The following is a 17,554-nucleotide window of genomic DNA, read 5'->3' as shown; positions in this document are numbered from 1 at the left end:
ACAAAGTGAGTTAACCCTATTGGTACGATGTATACGTGGTGTGCCTTTCCAGAGACCCAGTTCGCTTCCTGCGCCCTCCGTTCGCTACAACACCATGGCATTTTATTAAAATATCATTTATTAAACATGTATTAGCTATATTAAAATCTTTACAAAGGTGAAATTACATTTTAATTCTGTAATGATTGCTAAAAGCAAAGTGTATTCATTTGTCAATTGCATTAATACAGGATATGTAACCTAATCTATTATTTTTGATACAGTGGAATTCACTTGTGGTGTTAGAGGTCAAAATAATAATATACTGTTTCAGTGAAAAAATATCTGTGTGGTAGGTTGGCCGGTTTTTGTAGACTCACTAGCATAGGAAGGCTGTATAAGCACACCGATTTGAAAGACACATTGAGGGTTATTTCTTGAACAGCCTAAATTGTCTTTAGACTATGGTAGGTTGAATTTAAAATAAGAGGCCTAGATAATATGAGAGAACTTTTAAATTGTGCCACTTTGGATTAAATGTAGATTGTGGGTAGATTCACATCTGCATTGCAGTGAGTAAGCCAATGATAGGGGTGTTTGCTTAGCATGCATAGGGAAGAAGCCTTCTTCCTAACTTCTGATGTACCAGTGATTTAAGTCACTGACACATCTTATCAGCCACAAGCCCTTGAATCGGTATGCACTGACACACCACCCTCTAGCTCACAATGGCTTCCATGGGCATGAACATATGCAGTGCCTTTGGAAAATATTCAGACCCCTTTACTTTTTCCACATTTTGTTAGGCTACAGCCTTATTCTAAAATGGATCAAATATATATTTTTTCAGCAATCTACACACAATACCCCCTAATGACAAAGCGAAAACATGTTTTGACAATTTTTGGAGATGTGTCCAGAACTTGATTGGAGTCCACCTGTGGTAAATTAAATTGAGGTCCCACAGTTGACAGTGCATGTCAGAGCAAAGACCAAGCCATGTGGTCGAAGGAATTGTCCTCAGAGCGCCGAGACAGGATTGTGTCGAGGTACAGATCTGGGGAACAGTACCAAAACATTTCTGAAGCATTGAAGGTCCCAAAGAACACGGTGGCCTCCATCATTCTTAAATGGAAGAAGTTTGGAACCACCAAGACTTTTCCTAGACCTGGCCACCTGGCCAAACTGAGCAATCGGGCATTGGTCAGTGAGGTGACCAAGAACTCTATGGTCACTCTGACAGAGCTAAAGAGTTCCTCTGTGGAGATGGGGGAAACCTTCCAGAAGGACAACCTTCTCTGCAGCACTAAACCAATCAGGCCTTTATGGTAGAGTGGCCAGACAGAAGCCACTCCTCAGTAAAAGGCAGCCCTCTTGGAGTTTGCCAAAAGGCACCTAAAGACTCTCAGACCATGAGAAACAAGAATCTCTGGACAGAGAGATCATAAAAACCTTGAAAAAACCCTGCTCCAGAGCGCTCAGAACCTCAGACTGGGGCGAAGGTTCACCTTCAAACAGGACAATGACCCTAAGCACACAACCAAGACAATGCAGAAGTGGCTTCGGGACAAGTTTCTGAATGTCCTCAAGTAGCCCAGCCAGAGCCCGGACTTGAACCCGATCGAACATCTCTGGAGAGACCTGAAAATAGTTGTGCAGCAATGCTCCCCATCCAACCTGACAGAGCTTGAGAGGATCTGCAGAGAAGAATTGGAGAAACTGCCCAAATACAGGTGTGCCAAGCTTGTAGCATCATACCCAAAAATACCCAAAATGCTGTAATTGCTGCCAAAGGTACTTCAACAAAGTACTGAGTAAAGGGTCTGAATACTTATGTACATGTAATATATATATATATATATATATATATGTTTTTTATTATACATTTGAAAAAATTCTAAAAACCTGTTTTTGCTTCATCATTATGGGTTATTGTGTGTAGATTGATGAGGGGAAAAAACGATTTAATACATTTTAGAATAAGATGTAACGTCACAAAATGTGAAAAAAGTCAAGGGGTCTGAATATTTTCCGAAGGCACTGTATATTCACACACACACACACATGCGCACGCGCACACACACATACACAAAGACAAGCGAATAAATCATTATTTTGGGAGAGGTAGTTACCCTTTAAAAAAGGTATATGCACTGAACATGTGTACAGTACACACAATGCCATATAATAACACCATGGCTATAGAGCTCCCTTCCTCTTTAAGTTTTTCTGCAGTGACTTAGACTGGTGCTCTGAGATGCATCTTGTGACAATAGAGGGGTCGTACTCCAAGTTCCCTCTATCTCTACCATCTGAGAGGCAGGGAGGGTCAATAGACAAGGTGTCCTCTGTAAGCCACTCATTCAAGAGGCTTCCCTGTCATTTGTCAAATGTCCTGTTGCAGGTTCTTTATTCACACTGCAATAACGCTGCTTTCAGGGTTGTAACAAAACTTCAATGAGTCATTTGAAGCAATGTCACCCTAGCCTTCTAGGCTTCATTCATACTCACACACAAGTAACTAGTGTAGTGCACACGTACTCACACACACATACACACAAAAACACACAAACACACACAACAACACACACACACAAACACATGCTGGTCCTAACCTCAGGACAGGCTTTTAATAGCTTCTACTTGTATTCCCCACAATGCCATACACTATGTAATATTCCACTCATACAGGAACGCGACAGAGACTATATTTATAAAAGCCCTTTAGTTGAGCTAGCTTGTAGTAACAGTGAAGGTGTGTTACACAACTGACTGACACCACAGCCCCTTGTGCTCAATTAGCTCCCAGTGCAATATTGACACCTTGCTAATTGTCAGCTGTTTGGTGTGCACTGACAACCTTACTGCCTTACCACAGGGATTGAAGGGGAGGGCTTTGTTACCTCACGGCCAATGACCACATCATGAGCACACGCAATTCCCACCATAAGGCTATACAGTATAAAATATTCATGTGATATATCAGATTACTTGTTTTGAATAAGAGCCAAATAACTAACACTCTATTTACCCTCTGTTTTCCATCCCTTATCCTTCGTAGTTTAAAAAAAATCAGTTTCCTTAACGCCCCTCCTTTCTCTCTCTCTCTCTCTCTCTCTCTCTCTCTCTCTGTCCCCCCCTCTCTCTCTCCACCCCCCCTCTCTCTGTCTCTCTCTCTCTGTCTCTCTCCTCCACCTCGCAGTCTTTTTAAAGCACTGTTTGATTTTCCCTCTTATCAAGTTCCACTGTGGCCTTAGAGAGGGGATCCGCCCCCTCCATTGATCATGCTATTTTAGCCACGTCGTTCAGGACCCGGGGAATACATCCGACCACTGGCCTTGACATGCAACACAAAGCATTACATCACAACAACCCCTGTTATCAATGCCAACAGAACAGGCAACCACCCGGGATTGGTGGTGAACACCACACGGCGTCGCACAAACATTAAAATGCTGTTCTTTTGTAAAATGTGTTGTGCACCGTTAATAAAAGGTGACTATACTTGACCTCTAGGCATTACACATTGGTCTCATCTGCATTTTACTATTGAAGTGGATATTGGTGCAGGTCCATATTATTGTGTAATAGGAGTAGATGCCTGCCATTGTTTATTGGGTGTGTGATTGTGTTGACAAGTATTGCCTCAGATAGGGAATAAGGCGATTGATTGGGAAGTCCCAGGTTGCATCCTCCTCCGCTAATATAATAATGTGGTGTAATCATGTAATATCATGTTCATCTTGGATGAGAAAGTGGACTCCTGCGCAGCCAGCAGCCAACCCAGGAAGTGAACCCATTTCCTGTGGGGGCTGTGTGTGTGTGTGTGTGTGTGTGTGTGTCTCTGGCAGTGCATTTTAACAGCAGTGACTGCAGGAGGAGGAGGAGGAGGAGGAGGAGGGAGCCTGATGGATACGGCACACAGTGATGCCGCTGCAGCGCTGACATTGTCTTCTTCAGCTCTCCTTTCTCCACCCACCCCTCCTCTGCCTCTCTTCACCAGAATTATCACTGTCTAAAACCCACTCTCCTCGACATACACATGCACACGACTTGCGTGCAGGCACACACTCACCCATGCAGATATGCACACATGCACGCATACAGGCACACATGCACGTATGCAGGCACAAACACACATGCACACACACTGTGTATCCCCCCTACCTCATTCACACATACAATACCGGCTGCCACACGTATAGGAACGAGATCATTCAAAGCAAGAGAAGCATGCACACAGACAAGGTGCCGCGAGAACAAACAACAAAAACAAAACAGGAGTCTATGACGTGAATGTATGTGTTTTATACAGTAAGCTGCCAGAATGGCATGGACAAAAATACAACTAAGAGGATAATATGATTCCTGAGCTGAGGAGGTGAACTGCACATTGTCATCGTACCCTACCTTTACAGCTTATTGAATACATTGCATACATATCCTGTTTTGGAGCACAGAGGCAGGAAGTACTTTCTCATTCCTTGCCATGCATGGTTTCTCTTTCGTTGATGGCCTCATCGTATGTAGCTGAGGACACATTATATGGAGGAGAAAGGAAGGAAAAACTCTCCCTTCTCATCAGTGTCTTTTAAATACAGGGCTTGGCTTGCCTCTAGCAGGGTCATTTTTAGCTGTTTGAATGCACTAAGACGGCTTTTACTTGTTGACAAGTAGTTGAATACACCATTGCCCTTGAAGGAAGTACACAACATGACCAAAAGTATGTGGACACCTGCTCGGCGGACATATCATTTCAAAATCATGGGAATTAATTTCCCTTTTCTGCTACATCAGACTCCACTCATCTGGGAAGGCTTTCCACTTGATGTTGGAACATTGCTGTGGGGACTTGCTTCCTTTCAGCCACAAGAGCATTAGTGAGGTCGGGCACTGATGTTGGGCGATTAGGCCTGGCTCGCAGTCGGCGTTCTAATTCATCGTTCAATGGGGTTGAGGTCAGGGCTCTGTGCAGGCCAGTCAAGTTCTTCCAAACCATTTCTGTATGTACCTTGCTTTGTGCACGGGGACATTGTTATGCTGAAACAGGAAAGGGCCTTCCCCAGCAACAGGTGTGGCTGAAATAGCCGAATCCACTAATTTGAAAGGATGTCCACATACTTTTGTATATATAGTGTATTTGATGCTATTCATAGTGACTAAATAATGCATAATATGCACCTATGGCTTTAGGGGTATAGTAACTTTAAGATGATTTGGATATGAAGCGCAAAGAATGCTAACATGGGGGATATTGACTTCTATTGGTTTTGTAATGCTAAAAAGTTAGCATTTGAGGATAGTGGCCAGGTAAACAAAACCAAAGCATGGATTAATGTCTTACCTTGTCCATAGACCTCTTGCAGGGTAAGGAAGCAAATATCTTATAGATTGGGTGAACTATCCCTTGAATCATGTCGAACAGACATTTCTACCAACACTGTGTGTATGGTTGTGTCTGTGTGCCCGTGTGAGTGACAGCTCAGCTCGTGAAATGTTCTGATTATCAAGCTCATTTTATGTTGGCACACTCCAATACAAGACGTTTGCTCTCGTACTATAATGTCACTGAAGCTAGCTGGTTGCACTTTCTGCTGCTTAGGGTGTCCAATGACATTGTTCTGAAATAGCACCTGTACATAAGCCCCTTATTTATTTGTCATTGTAAGACTTCATGTAACAGTTCATCAGGTAGAGTGAGCCACCAGTCATTTCATTCAAAACATGCCATTTTGTTAATACCTACATGTTTCAAGCAGCCCACCATAGTCCCTGTGCCCAAGAATGCCAAGGTAATCTGTCTAAATGACTATCGACCTGTAGCATTCACATCTCTAGCCATGAAATTCTTTGAAAGGCTGGTCATGGCTCACACCAACACCATCATTCCAGACACCCTGGACCAACTCCAATTCGCACTCCACCGAACAGATCCACAGGTGACGAAATCTCTATTGCACTCCGCACTGCCCACTCCCACCTGGACAAGAGGAACAGCCATGTGAGAATGCTGTTCATTGACTACAGCTCAGCATTGAACACCATAGTGCCCTCCAAACTCATCACTAAGCTAAGGACACTGGGACTGAACATCTCACTCTGCAACTTGATCCTGGACTTCCTGACTAGGAAAGTCAGTTAAGAACAAATTCTAATTTACAATGACGCTCCACACCAGCCAAACCCAGACGACACTGGGCCAACTGTGTGCCATCCTATGGGACTCCCAATCATGGCCAGTTGTGATACAGCCTGGATTCGAACCAGGGTGTCTGTACTGACCTTCTAGCACTGAGATGCAGTGCCTTAGACCGCTGCGCCATGCTGACCCTCAACATGGTGTCCCCTCAGGGGTGCGTGCTTAGTCCCCTCCTGTACTTCTTGTTCACCCACGACTGCATGGCCACACAAGACTCCAACAACATTCATTAAGTTTGCTGACAACACTACGGTGGTAGACCTGATTTAGAGCTGATCAGCCTACAGTATATTGAGGTCAGAGACCTGGCAGTGTGGTGCCAGGACAACAACCTCTCCCTCAACGTCAGCAAGACAAAGGAGCTGATGGTGGACTACAGGAAACGGAGGGCCGAGTATACCCCCATTCACATCGACAGGGCTGTAGTGGAGCGGGTCGAGAGCTTCAAGTTCCTCTGTGTCCACATCACTAAGGACCTATCATGGTCCACACACACCAACACAGTTGTGAAGTAAAGACAGAACAATGCCTCTTCGGCCCTCAGGATGCTGAAAATATTTGGCATGCAATTGTAGAAAAAGTTATACAGATGCTCCATTGAGAGCATCTTGACTGGCGGCATCACTGCTTGGCATCCGACCGCAAGGTGCTACAAAGGGTAGTGTGTACGGCACAGTACATCACTGGGGCCGAGCTCCCTGCCATCCAGGACCTCTATACCAGGCGCTGTCAGAGGAATGCCCTAAAAATTGTCAAAGACTCCAGCCACCCAAGTCATAAACCGTTCTCTTTGTTACCACACGGCAAGCGGTACCTATGCACCAAGCCTGGAACCAACAGGACCCTGAACAGACTGCTAAATCGTTAGTCCCCGTAACTATTTGGTTAACTATTTAACTATCTGCATACTTTTTTTACTTTTCACATACGCTGCTGATACTGTTTATTGTCCATCCTGTTGCCTAGTCACTCTATTCCTAGTTATATGTTTTGCACATATCAACCTCAATTACCTCATACCTCTGCACATCGACTCGGTACTGGTACCCCGTATATATAGCCAAGTTATTGTTACCCATTGTGTATTTATTATTATATGTTATTACTTTTCTATTATTTCTCTATTTTCTTTCTCTCTGCATTGTTGGGATGGCCCGTAAAGTAATCAAATCAAATGTTATTAGTCACATGCGCCGAATACAACAACCTTACAGTGAAATGCTTACTTACGAGCCCCTAACCAACAGTGCAGTTTATAAAAATATGGATAAGAAGAAGAGATAAAAGTAACAAGTAACTAAAGAGCAACAGTAAAAATAACAATATATACAAGGGTGTGCCGGTACAGAGTCAATGTGCGGGGGCACCGGTTAGTTGAGGTAATATGTACATGTAGGTAGAGTTAATTAAAGTGACTATGCATAGATGATAACAGAGAGTGGCAGTGGTGTGGAGAGGGGAGGGCAATGCAAAAATTCTAGGTAGCCATTTGACTAGATCAGGAGTCTTATGGCTTGGGGGTAGAAGCTGTTTAGAATCCTCTTGGATCTAGATTTGGCGCTCCGGTACCGCTTGGCGTGCGGTAGCAGAGAGAACAGTCTATGAATAGGGTGGCTGGAGTCTTAGACAATTTTTAGGGCCTTTCTCTGACACCGCCTGGTAAAGAGGTCCTGGATGGCAGGTCGCACTACCATCTGTAGTGCCTTGCGGTCGGAGGCCGAGCAGTTGCCATACCAGGCAGTGATGCAACCAGTCAGGATTCTCTCGATGGTGCAGCTGTAGAACCTTTTGAGGATCTGGGGACCCATGCCAAATCTTTTCAGTCTCCTGAGGGGGAATAGGTTTTGTCGTACACTCTTCACGACTGTCTTGGTGTGCTTGGACCATGTTAGTTTGTTGGTGATGTGGACAACCTCTCAACCTGCTCCACTGCAGCCCCGTCAATGAGAATTCGGGCCTTCTTTTTCCTGTAGTCCACAATCATCTCCTTTGTCTTGACCACATTGAGGGAGAGGTTGTTTTCCTGGCACCACACGGCCAGGTTTTTGACCTCCTCCCTATATGCTGTCTCATTGTTGTCGGTGATCAGGCCTACCACTGTTGTGTCATTGGCAAATTTAATGGTGGTGTTGGAGTCGTGCCTGGCCGTGCAGTCATGAGTGAACAGGGAGTACAGGAGGGGGCTGAACACGCACCCCTGAGGGGCCCCTGTGTTGAGGATCAGCGTGGCGGATGTGGGGATGTGGGGGCGGTCCATCAGGAAGTAAGCATTTCACTGTTAGTCTACACCTGTTGTTTAAGAAGCACGTGACAAATAACATTTGATTCAATTTTTTACTTGATTTGATCATCTTTTATTTGACCATCTCGGCAGCTCCTTGCCCTAAAGGTTTTGATGCACATCATTGTCTGACATTAGGATTCTATTAGCCCAATTGACTGGGCTCTCCAGCCAGCACATTGCTGCTGAGATATCCTCAGTAAACACATGATGCAACCTAAACACTCATTCTTTAAAATAAATATGTCACAAAATAATGCAAAGCCTTGCTTGTAGGTGACTATAGAATTTAAATGGCAAAGTACAATTATATTGCAAGACCAGTATAACACATACTAGGAAATTCACAGGCTCAAAGTAGATCTATTGCTTATCTCTTCATCTCTTCACTCATCTTGATCACACTAATTACATCTAAGTAAGTAGTGTGTGTGTGTGTGTGTGTGTGTGTGTGTGTGTGTGTGCTTGTGTGCGTGCTTGCGTGTGTGCACGTGTTTGTGTTCGCACGTGTGTGTGTGTGTGTGTGTGTGTGTGTCAGTCAGAGACAGCTGTTGTTTGTGTAGGGCTGAGTGCTCAACCCGTCTTGTAATTAAGACAAACGCTTCAGTTTAGTGAGTTTGCCAAAAAAATAGAGGACTAGAATCCCCAATCTCCAATTCCTCCCTCCTCGACACACTACCCCTCCCCCAAACTGACACATGCACACACACACAAAAACTCACTCACACACACTCCAGACAATAATAGCTGAAGCCAACAGAAGCCCAGCTGACTTTGAGATATATGGTATCATCCGACAGGTGAATGAGAAAACGTTTCTGGCTTTAGGAGTGAGTTGTGAGTACATTTCAGGATTTAGCGACTACATCTACAATGTTATGTTATCTGTATTCATAACCGAAGGACCTTTTCTCACCTATTTTTGGGGAAACCTGTTGCGTTCTTGATAGGATTGAGTCTATTTCACATTAGGGCAACTCCATTTGTTGTAGTTGAAGCAGCAGTAGCACGAAGTGCGAGAAGCTCAGATGGAAGTATTTCAGGAAAAGAAAGAGGGGGAGAAAGAAGGGAAAAGAACAGCGCCAACATCAGAAGGTAAAGGAGGAAATCATGGAGCTTTTTTTGTGAGAGGGGGGGGATGGGTGGTTTTAGATTCTCCCTCCTCCCTCTTCCTCTGTTTTCTCCTCTCATCTTTGTTCGAGTGCTTGACGAAAAACACTCTCTACACCCTGAAATACAGTAAACAAGTGAAGAACAACATGTCTCAAACTTCAAAATTAGAGAAGCAAAGTAAACATACTCTGTCAAAGTATTTGTGTCGGCGTGTAGTTATATGATATGTCATGGAGTCAATATGCACCTTTGGTTACATTTAGAGGACATTTCTAAGCATGGGACAGTGGAATAGTTTTATACTCGTTTTTATGAAAGGAAATGTATATTAATAGGATGCTATACAGTTGACACACTATGGATATTGGAAATTACAAAACCACTTTTTGCCTTTACAGTTCACTCACTCAATGTGCACATCGATCATCATCATCATCATCACCACCTCCAATCACCCGTGGTCAGTCCTATGATATGCTTTGAGACAGTCCTTTGGGGCGGCAGGTAGCCTAGCGGTTAGAGCGTTGGACTAGCAACCAAAAGGTTGCAAGATCAAATCCCTGAGCTGACAAGGTAAAAATCTGTTGTTCTTAACTGACTTGCCTAGCTAAATAAATAAATAATCAAAGGAATGATCAGTCCTTATCTAATGAGGAGGGAGTGGTCACAGCAGGGTGCTTCATCCTCCTTCTCTCTGGGCTGGGGACACACAACAATAGCCTTGCTCTGGGTCTTGTCTGCGCTGTCTCAAACGTCCTGTCTTCCAAGAACTGCCTGTCATCTGTAAATCCCATTTAGAATTATGACATTGGAGGAAGTAGTTTTCCCCAAACTTTTAGCAAATTTCATTCTTAATTGGAGTCATATTAAATATTTATGGCACTTGATCTAGACTAATTCAGTGAGAGCTTATCAAACAAGTAGATAACATGTTTGTGTGTCGACTAAACATTGTCAATGATAACGTTGTCAATGATAACCAAACTCATTTGGATCTCAGCTAAACACCAATCAATGTGGTTTCCTAACCATATTTTTATTTTAACCAAATAATAAAAACGTTACTTCTGTGAAAATGCATCGAAGGGGAAATTGAGATCAGATATAAAAGTAATTGTGTCTTTTAGGGGTTACACGTTCATTACTATGGATACCAAAGCTGTGAAATAACTTGAGACCAGAGAGTTTAGTGGATTAAAATCCAAAACAAAGGCGTCTTGTCAACAGAATAAATCACACAGGAATATTTCTGTTGAAAAATGGGAATTACTGGAGGCTCTCAATCATGTGATGTGTTATCAAACTGGGTTTATGGCATGTTTTCACTTAGTGTGTTGAACCATGACATATTTGGGCTCTGAATACAACCAAGGCGATTGCCAAGTGGAGAATAGAAATTTGCAATATGTCGTGTTATCATCATAATGATAATATTCCTCAATATTTTACAATTTTGTGTTTGAATTGTAAGAATTCAGAATTTTTATTGTATGACTCCTTATTTTAGTTAATGAAATGTCTTTGGATACGTTTATTTAATCTTCCATCAACACAAACAAAAACAACAGTCAGAAATCAGTCAGAATTGTACTTTTCCATTGCATACAGGAAGCTGTTTAGCACTTAGTTTATGAAAGCACAGAGAGAGAGAGAGCGAGAGAGAGAGAGAGAGAGAGAGAGAGAGAGAGAGAGAGAGAGAGAGAGAGAGAGAGAGAGAGAGAAATTGAGAGTGAGAGAAAGAAATTGAGACAGAGAGAAAGAAATTGAGAGAGAGAGAAAGAGAGAGAGAGAGAGAGGGAAAGAAATTGAGAGAGAGGGAGAAGAAGAGGAGGAGGGGCAGAAAGACCCCTATACGTATTTACTCCATACCCACACTGCATATTGACACTGTTCACACTCCAAGGCACAAACTGAACTGAATCTTCTGAATAGGAAGAGCGCTACTGCTGCTGCTGCTACAGATGTGACCTTTAAAACTGATACAACTATCATGCAACAGCCCCATGCTTTCATGATTTACCTTAAAATACGTTCTCATGCAATATTAATGAGGTGTACTTTGTTGAAGGATAAATCATTTATTCACTCCCTACTGCCTGCTTCCAACATCCCCATTAACCCAGCGCTCACGCTCAAATCCCTTATAGAAAACAGGGCTGGGAGAAACTATGTGAGGAGGGAGTGGAGGTGTTCTCTCTCACTCCACACTACCACCACTCCACTACCGTTCTATTGAAATGATAGATTTCTGTTTCCCCCCGGGCTTCAAAGTTTATTCACTACTGGTCTCTCACGGCTCCTGCTATTTTGCTTTTTCGCTCTCTTTCTTCTCTCCCCCACCTCTACTCTCCTGTGCCTTTTGTATGAGGCCATTGCATCATCCCTATTGTCATGTTAATGCCCTGTTTGTTCTTTTTGCAGAGGCCTTACCATCCATCAAAGCATCTTCCAGCTTTTCATCTCGCCCAGACTATCTATACCTGTAATTAGGTTTGGGTGAGGGAGAAGATGGATTTGGTTTGCAGCACCATGCAGAGAAAAACAAGACATCAGGAAGTCCTTACCGCTGTTCTGGGACCAGCCCTTAATGGTGTCTAATTGACCTGGTCTGTCATGTGGCCATGGCTTCATACGGTCGGGGGGCGATTATCTATATGTGTCATCCTGAAAGGATTAGCATTAGTAGTGTGTGTTTGTGTGTGTGTGTGTGTGTGTGTGTGTGTGTGTGTGTGTGTGTGTGTGTGTGTGTGTGTGTGTGTGTGTGTGTGTGTGTGTGTGTGTGTGTGTGTGTGTGTGTGTGTGTGTGTGTGTGTGTGTGTGTGTGTGTGTACGGTTGTGGGTGAGGGGTGGCTGCATGGGGTTGCTATAATTGCCTTCCAGATGAGATGTGAGTGAATCAGGAAAACATTAATGAATTAAGATAGTAGCCTTCAACCTAAAGCTAACCCAGTGATCCGGCTTCCAGATTTCCAGCATTGTAATTTGTACAACATAGGTGGACAAATCGAAGAGGGCAATCACATTCTTTGCCTACTCAAATGCATACATGGGCTTAACAACACATTATCTGAAAGAGGACCGTTAAAATCTATTATCCAAGTGCTCTAGAAAAAGAGAGGAGTGAACCCAGCATCTCTTTTATTTACTTCCTTCTCTGGTGCAGCTGTACTGCAGACACGCACATCGCTTCAGTGACCTTCAGGATGATATGAAAACGAAGGATGATGCCTCCGGTGTGTTTCTGGTGTGTCTCATCTCCCAAGATGGACAGCCGTGCATTATTGATCACAAAACGCTTCAACAGTGCTATGTACTGTGTCGCCTATGGAAGTACATTTGAGAGAACACATTATAGCAATTCAGGTTTTTCTGCTATAAAGCGTGTGATGAAATGGTGTTAATCAATTGCGTCGGTTTGTTTGTTTGTTCGTTGTTATCTCTCTTCCCCACGGTCTCTCTCCCGACCCCTTCTTGTTTGAAAACCCACAGGGAGGCTGGATGGTAGAGCTGGAGTGACAACTCCCTTACCTCTCCTCTCTGTTCTGTTGTTCACAAGGCGACGGTCCCTTCCATAACAACTCCCCCTCATCTACATTGAAAAAAAGCAATTTCCTTTCTGCTAGCTTGTGTTCAACATGCAGTCATAGTCTGAAGCTCATTGCAAGCATTTGAAAGTGTGTTGATAGAGCCCCATCAGACCAAAATTGTTTGTAATACCAGACTATTTGTCAAATAAATGCACATCTTTCTACAAGAGAGAGAAACGCAATGGCCTTTTCATGTAGTATGAAACCTATTTACCTATTGATAGATGTGTCATTTCTTCAAGGCAGGTAGAGCAGACCTTTAACAGTACAGATAAATGGATTCTGTACACCCTGCTATGCAAGCTGGCAGACACTATTTGATATCAGCCAAATAAGAGATGACAAATTAGAAAAACAAGACGTGTGTGTGTGAGAGAGCTAGAGAGAAAGAAAGAAAGAAAGAAAGAAAGAAAGAAAGAAAGAAAGAAAGAAAGAAAGAAAGAAAGAAAGAAAGAAAGAAAGAAAGAAAGAAAAGAAAGAAAGAAAGAAAGAAAGAAAGAAAGAAAGAAAGAGAGATGGAGAGAAAGAGAGATGACTGTGGTCAGATACAGGAAAGGGCTTTCAAGTGTCATGTAGAATAGATATCTCATGCATTGACTCAAAAGTACAGAGTTACTCCATATTAAGTGAAATAACCTAACCTAATATAAATTCAAAAATACAAGACAATGTAGAAATATGAAGATACAATACAAATCAAGGCAGGGGAAATAGAAAATATAAATAAATCAAGCAACATTGATTCTAACTGCGAACACATTGATCCCTTTTGTTTATTTTACCTATTATCTAATATTTTACCTAATACCCACATTTATCAGCCTACATATATCAATTAAATTTAAATTCTAATTAAATAACTATGTATTGATTACAATAATATTGGTAATCATACATGCCCTGTGAGAAATTGTGATGCGTATTTTGAATTTTCAGCTCACAGTAATGCACTCAAGAATCCCCGAGTTTGATTTAATTACTTTATTTTTCCATAATGAATTTCAGTTGTACTATTTTACAGGGGAGATAGATAGAGACGCTGAGAGACGCTGAGAGCGCATGGCTGTGCTTCCTCTGTCCCCTGTCGAGGGGCCACAGGGGAGGAATGCCCATAGCGAGCACTGAGCCACCCTGTCAGATGTTATTTCCATGATGCCTAAGAATGATTGGGTTCATAGATCCAGTTGCCCCTCTCTGACAGCAGAGGGGACACATCACCGTGGTTACCACACCTGGGAGATGACGTATGGGCAGGATGGGAAACGTAGTCAGTACAAGGTCATACCAGAGGTCGTCGGCTCGTCTCCACACCTGTCACACATCACGTATAACCCATATAATTATGCCAAGTCTTACTAATGGACAAAACACAGAGTAGGTTTGATAATAATTAGATGATTAATTCAAATGACTAGATTTTTTTGTAAACATCTTATTTATTAAAATGTTTTATTTGCTGGCAGATGTATTTATGTGTGTGGGAAATGGCTGATGTGATAATGACATGTTTGTTAGTAAAGGAAATATGTTATTCTCCATCTCTGGAGATTACGTTTTGTTTAAATGCATACGAAGATGAATAATACCCCCTCAGCAAACAAGATTCATTTTGTTTTATTATTATTTACTTAACTCATGGATATTCAGGTGACATCACAACATTATGTAGGCCTAACCATTACTGATCTTTCTGGTGTTAGCCTAAACAGTAGCGGTGTGTGGGTAAAATCACCGGGGAAGCCAACCACGAGGGAAGCCAACCACCGGGGAAGCCAAGCCAGGGGGAAAAAAGCCATATTACGTTGTTTGCTCAATAGCTTGTTAATTCGTATGCCTTGCGACCGTGATATATAGACTTAAATGTCAAGACAATAAGAAGACACAATGGCAGAATAAATTCAACCACACCTTTGGTTCATCACAAAACCGGAGAGCAACCTCTGTCCGGTGAAATCCACAAAGCATTTTACATGTAACAAACAGTTACATGATCTACGCATGGTCAAGCAAGTTAATGTTTCCAACATTTTCAGACTACTAAACAACTATTGATTTAGAACAACAGAGAGTTGCCACAAGTCACAAAGAAAACAGGAGCTGCCTCCACCATTCCAGCACCATTTCAACTTCAACATCATCAAATCATCTACGCTTCGTCTAATACAGTGACAAAACTAGAAGATACCAAAAACTATTTCGTCCAATCAACGTAAGATAAATATGATCTGGCTGTGTGCATGTGTGTGTGTGTCTACTCAAATTTGGCTGTCCAGACAAATTTGTCAACATTCTTTGCCAGTTCCATAAAGGGATAATGGCTCGGTGGCCATTGGAGGGCAGGAGTCAATGCCCTTTTGAGTAAGCATCGGAGACAGGGGTGTGTGCTGGCGCCTGTACCATTTAAAATCTTCATCCTATGTGTCTCCCAGCTTCTCCGTAAGGAGCTTGAGGACAGCAGCGGGGTTGCGGTGGACTTCAGGCTGGATGGAAACCTATTCAACATCAGGAGGCTCCAAACAACCACCAAGGTTTTGACAGAGCAGGTTCTTGAGCTGCAGTATGCTAATGATGTGCTCTTGTGGCCCACACTCCAGAAGACCTTCGGTCCGTCCTTGAAGTGGCTGTGAGGGTCTACAGAAGGATGGGACTGTCTATCAACACCACCAAGACAGAGGTGGTCTGCCAATGAAGATCCAGCCCTCCACCCACAATGCCTGTCTTCACCATTGGACACAAATCACTGGCAATAGTCGCGTCCTTCAAATACCTGGGCAGCATCCTCTCGGAGGACTGCAGCATTGACCTCAAAATTCAAAACAGGATCAAGCAAGCATCATCTGGCTTCAGGAAGCTCAGACGCAGGGTCTTCTAAACAGGGATCTCCAACTCCACATCAAAGTCGCTGTCTGTCAAGCCATCTGCATCACCACACTTCTTTGCAGCTGTGGTCACTTACAGTCGCCACAACAAGCAGCTCGAGCAATTCCACATAAGATGCCTGCAGCGCATCCTGAGAATCACCTGGTGTGACCGTGTGCCCCGTACAGAAATACTAGCTAAGACCAACTGCAAGAGTATGAAGGCCATGGTCACCCAACACCAACTGCGCTGGCTTGGGCATGTCTGTCACATCTGCTCCTGCAACGCCCTCTACTGCTCATCCTGTGCCTCCTTGACCTGCCGCCTACCCCAGTGCTCTTTTCCTGTCTCTCTCTCTCTCTCTCTCTCTCTCTCTCTCTCTCCTCTCGCTCTCTCTCTCTCTCTCTCGCTCTCTATCTCTCTCTCTCTCTCTCTCTCTCTCTCTCTCTCTCTCTCTCTCTCTCTCTCTCTCTCTCTCTGTGTGATTGTGTGATTGTGTGGGCAGAGACAGGTGTGCTAGAGTCAGAGCAGATCCCCACCAGCTGCAACCTGTTCCATAATCAAGACCTCTACTAATACTCAGCCCTGCCACTTTCACGCTGCCAGATCGTAATCTCTGCTCAGTCAGTCTACGTTTCTAGCCGTTTGTTACTATTCAGATCCCGTTATCCTGCTATGCCTGTTTTCCTTGCCTGATGCTGTTTTCCTCTCCGCTTCAATTGTGCCCGTTCTGTCTCTTGTCCCTGTCTCCAGTCTCATGTCTTGTCATCCTGCTACTCTGTCCTGGATTCCCCACTCTACTACTCCTTTGGATTCCCCTCCGGACCTGCTTACCCTGTCCCAACACCTCTTGCTCCAGCCTCAGCACCTGGTTTCCTGCAACCCGCCTGAGCTTCCCCTGATCTGCACTCCATCTTCCCCCTGTGTTTCAATAAATATCTTGGTTACTTGATCCTAGTCTCCTCGTCTGAGTCTGTTCTTGGGTTCCCCTATTCCATTCGGCATAACAATGTCATTAGAATGTCTCAGGAGCGCTTGCCACGGAAGATCCTATATGGCCAGCTACACCTTGGTCGGCGGTCTGCAGGGGGGCAGATGAAAACATCACTGAATAAGTGCAACATCAAACCCACAGACATGGAGGTTGCTGCTGCTGCCAACCTTTCCACCTGGCGGCAACTCTGCCAGAGAAGTGTATAGAGGTGGGAGGGGAGGAGCAGAAAGAAACAGGAAAAACAGCTCAGGAGACATGCAACCATGCCTGACCACGCCAACACAGACTGCATACTGGACTCTACAGTCACCAAAGAATCGACCGTTACCTCAGAAGTGGAAGTCATCATCGGATACGATGGACTACCATAACGTAACGTGTGTGCTTGCGTGTGCTTGCAAGTAGAAAAAAAACATGTTGACTCACCCTACTTGTAGAAATGACATCCTCCTCTCTTCCATGTTGCCGAAACAGTCTATGACTCTGTTGTACAGTGCACGCTGTTAGTTTTTGTTGTCCTACACTACCTGGCAAAAATGCTT

At 43.6% G+C, this 17,554-nt stretch overlaps 1 long non-coding RNA gene across 1 annotated transcript; it reads left to right on the top strand.

Annotated features, from left to right (window-relative positions):
• The first annotated feature begins 9,134 nt into the window (after window positions 1–9,134).
• Window positions 9,135–14,762, top strand: LOC123743117 (uncharacterized). The gene is made up of 2 exons (XR_006769903.2): window positions 9,135–9,554; window positions 11,994–14,762. It is a non-coding gene; the product is annotated as an uncharacterized LOC123743117 (long non-coding RNA).
• Window positions 14,763–17,554: the final 2,792 nt, after the last annotated feature.

The sequence above is a fragment of the Salmo salar genome, chromosome 05 (genome assembly GCF_965601325.2).
Source record: "Salmo salar chromosome 05, fSalSal1, whole genome shotgun sequence".
In the NCBI taxonomy this organism is placed as follows: domain Eukaryota; kingdom Metazoa; phylum Chordata; class Actinopteri; order Salmoniformes; family Salmonidae; genus Salmo; species Salmo salar.
This window is presented reverse-complemented; position numbering and strand designations above follow the sequence as displayed.